This window comes from Fukomys damarensis, unplaced genomic scaffold, assembly GCF_012274545.1.
Source record: "Fukomys damarensis isolate Sample0158 unplaced genomic scaffold, DMR_v1.0_HiC HiC_scaffold_20, whole genome shotgun sequence".
Classification (NCBI taxonomy): Eukaryota; Metazoa; Chordata; class Mammalia; order Rodentia; family Bathyergidae; genus Fukomys; species Fukomys damarensis.
Window position 1 is genome coordinate 42,897,559 of NW_022900932.1, and position 3,970 is coordinate 42,901,528.

Consider the following 3,970-nt stretch of genomic DNA (forward strand, 5'->3'; position numbering starts at 1 on the left):
ATGATAACTTTAAAAAAAAAAAAAAAAAAAGCTTATGTGGAAAGAAAAGAAAGAAGAGACAAGAAAAAAATGAAAATAGAAGGAAAAAATGGAAACAAAGCTTCTATACATAGGGAGAGGATGGGACCTGAGAAGGGAATGGAATAAAATAAAATAAAATTTATTTTTTAAAAAAGTTTATGTGTTGTGAGATATATACATGTCACTACACTTAGAGATGCTCAGACACTGAGCAGTCCAGACAATGTCACATGCTTCTTTAGTGATATCCTATGGAAGGATACCAAATTAAATAAGAGCTTCTTTTTGTATTAGACAGAGATGACTGACTAAAAAATAAAAAGCTATTCTATACTAAGATAAATATTTAAATGTGTTTCAAAGATATTATCATAATTGTCATGCTAATATACTGTTTTCTCTATAAACTTTATGATTGTTACCTGATAACATTCTACTAAGATTTAACTTCTAAAACAACCATTTTTAATTTTAAAAAAGTCTTCTGGCTATATGGTATATTTCAAAGTGTTGGATATCCTGATGAGTTTATAATAGTTAAGCTCACCTCTCCCACTGCAATACTGAAATAACTGACCTCTGCTGGATGTTCAACAACTGAATTTTAAAGACCAGAGCTAGAAAGGTAATTGGGCTAAAAAACAAACAAACAAACACAAAAAACCAGACAGTATTTTGGCCCTGGCCCTCCAAGTTCAATGAAGACCCAGAATTTGAGTGAAGCTTTTCTACAGGATCCTACAACATTGGTGAATCACCCAACCTCCTGAGCAGGGAGATCACTGGACTCTAGAGGACAAAAATCAACAAATATGTGCCAAAGTGTAGCAGATACTTCTACCCAGTATTAACAGCTATAGTGGCACAAGCTTCTTGCCCTTTCATAATTTGGCTGTGTTACATTGGAAGTAGTCTAATCAGCTAAGTTCATTTCCAGCCAAGGTCAACTCAGCTCTAGCTAAATTCTCCTCTCTGAGTTAGCCATTTGTTCTCTTCAGCAAAGATATGCTTGTGCCCCCATTCTACAGTCCTGCCTGCTTCACATTTGCTATAAGCAGGTGTTCCAAGGCCTGCCCAATTTCTTCCCTTCCCACACTTGTAATAAATAAGCACTGGATGGCCTGGGAGTTCTTTGTCTTTGCTGCCCAGAGCAGCTTAGATCAGCCCAAGACTCAATTTCTCCCAACTCTTTGTCTATATTTCTTTTAACTCCCACTTTCCTATGTCATGGACATTATACTAGTTTTCAAGAGGCCAAGACCATTGCAGGGGTCTCTGGCAACATCCCATTACCCTTTCCCTATCCCAATGGAGGGTCACCAGGAAGAAAAGTAATTTCCATGCTTTCACAGAAAGCAGCACAGTCAAACAAGACAATGACCCATTCTCACAGCTGACACTGATAAAGAAGCTAGAAGACTCTATACAGTTCCAAAAATAATGCCTGAGAAGGCTCAACCGACCTTGATAGAGGTTTGATCAATGTAGGCTTCATTTTAACCTGGTCTTAAGCACCCAGCAGAAAAGTATAACCAAAAGATATATTAAACAATGCCATAGTACTACAGGCTAGATATAGAAAGGGGCTCCAATCACTAACCCTTTCTGACAGTTTCTCATTACACCAATAGCTGACCTTTATCATAGATATCAAAATGGCTGCTTTTAGATATGGGATGATTATATAGGGTTAACCCCAATTATAGGACAACTTAGTAGAAAGGTCCCCTATGTTGAAACAAAACAAAAAAATCACTCCTATTCTCACTGGCCTAAGTCTACTAAATATTTAGGATGACACACCCCCAAGCAATGTATATACCCTATAATTTTACAGGTCAAAGAATTATTTGCAACTGACTGGTTAAGTCACCCTCAAATTAGATGGGAAGACCCCAGTGGCACTTATTGGTCCTGTAGAACCAATTTGTGGACCTGGCTACCCTGTAGATGGATAGGGAGATACACACAGGGATTTGCATGATTATAAGGCAAGAGAGACAAAAATATTAATAAATCTACAAACTTACCTTGTCTACAACATTGATGGTCTAAAAGTGTGTTTTGCTGGTGTCAGAGACCTCTGAAGTAGGTTCTGATCTGTTTTTGGCGCTATGGCACAAGGCTGAGAAAAAACAAAGACAAAACTAAAGAGACAGAGAAACCAGGGTGCGAGGACAGCCAATGCTGAGCAAACAACAAAGGCATTGGTCGGTCAAAGCCACTGATTTTTATTGGTAATCAATTGATGTAAGGGCAAACTACATGCTGAAGTGGAACTACACATGAGGACATGCTCATACGATTACTATAGATACTAATGCAACAAGGCTTGTAAAAGACAAGACAAAGCATTCTTGAATTAGGAATGGGATAGACAAAATACAGAGTTGTAGTTGGAACCTTGTCTTTCTAGTTAAGAAGCTTTGAATCATGGGGATGGAATATAGGTGTGAATTACTCAGACCTCAGCATGTAGGCTCACTTCTCAAAACAAGCCAAATAAAGGGTTAACTCTTTACAGCCTGCACTGTTTCACTGCTTCCAGCCTGTTAAGGGTATAATCAATATGGTGGTTCTCTGCACACTGGTATGATCATTCGGCTTCTACCTTTGACCCTTCTCTAGGATTAGAGGATGTTGTGCAACACATTGAGGACTTGTCTATACACAATGGGCATTAAAGATACTTCAACTGGTGTCTCTCTTCTAAATGAAGAAATAAAAGTAATGAGGCTAGTTGTCCTCCAAAATCAGGTGACATGAAACACCCTGACTACAACACAAGGGGGCACTTATGCAGTTATAAATGCAGAGTGGTGTATGTTCATTCCTGATACTTCTGCTAATACCTCAATGGCTGTTCAATATATTAAATGACAAATTAAGGTGATATCAGATTCTAAATTTTCTTTCTTATCCTCTTTGTAGAAGGCTATTACTGGCTCTTCTTGGTATAAACATTTATTGATTTTATTTTTAAGAATCTTTTTTATCTTATTGTTTGGCCCAAGCATATTATATTCAACAGTTTCTTGGCCTTGCTCCTTCAGACTTAAAGCTATATGCCTGCTCAAACAAGAACACCTGATGTCTATTAAGGGCCTTTAGATAGACCCTCTGGAGAGTATCTCTGACTTCTGATCACAACTACCACCCCCATCAGCCTTAAATAGCTGGGATGGTCATCACCCCTTCCACCCACATAGGACGCACTACCTCTCCAGAGGGGGCAATAGTATAGACAGCTAAGTTAGAAATATTACAGGCAGTCACATAGGGACAGACCCTCAAGAGAGTCAGAACAAGGGTTAAACACATCACAACTGTGGACAGAGATACATCTTTTGGAGACCAAACCTCAAAACAAAGATGAAATGACCAGGCCTGCATACTTCCTCAAAAGACAAATACCAGATCTAATGAAGTCTAAATAGACATCAGTCTCCGTGGTGGGTTACCAAGGCCTCAGACCCATCATTTCCTAGAAAAGTCTTTGTTCTTTCCATGTACACTTTGTTACATGACTGGTTTCCCCATCGGATCACTATTATCTAAATGACTATACTTGTAACCTTATTGGTTAATCATGGCTGTAACCCATGTTATACCAACATGGGTTTTGCTCTGTAAAACTTCCCTGTGAAGTGGGGCCATTAGCTACCCATTTGGGTCTTCTTCTGCCTCTCAGGAGCTATCCTCTCAATAAATATTTTCCTACTCTTAACCTTCATTGTTCCTAGAATTCATTCATCAATTTTTAGAGAATACAAACTCAGCATATTAGATATCTGACAGGTCAGGAGATATACTCTTTTCATATTTTATTTCCTGCATCAGGTTCAGTGGGTATTGATTCAGTGATCCTGAGCTATTTAGTAATCTAGATTTTCACATGCTTTTGTGTGTGTGTGTGTGTGTTTGTGTGTGTGTGTGTGTGTGTGTGTGT

General features: G+C 38.4%; 1 long non-coding RNA gene across 1 annotated transcript in view; it reads right to left on the reverse strand.

Moving 5' to 3' along the window:
- Nucleotides 1–2,146, reverse strand: part of LOC109118295 — a 72,421-nt gene extending 70,275 nt beyond the window's left edge. The window contains exon 1 of the long non-coding RNA XR_002025615.2: nt 2,052–2,146. This is a non-coding gene — a long non-coding RNA (uncharacterized LOC109118295). The remainder of the gene's footprint in view (nt 1–2,051) is intronic.
- Between the last annotated feature and the right edge of the window lie 1,824 nt (nt 2,147–3,970).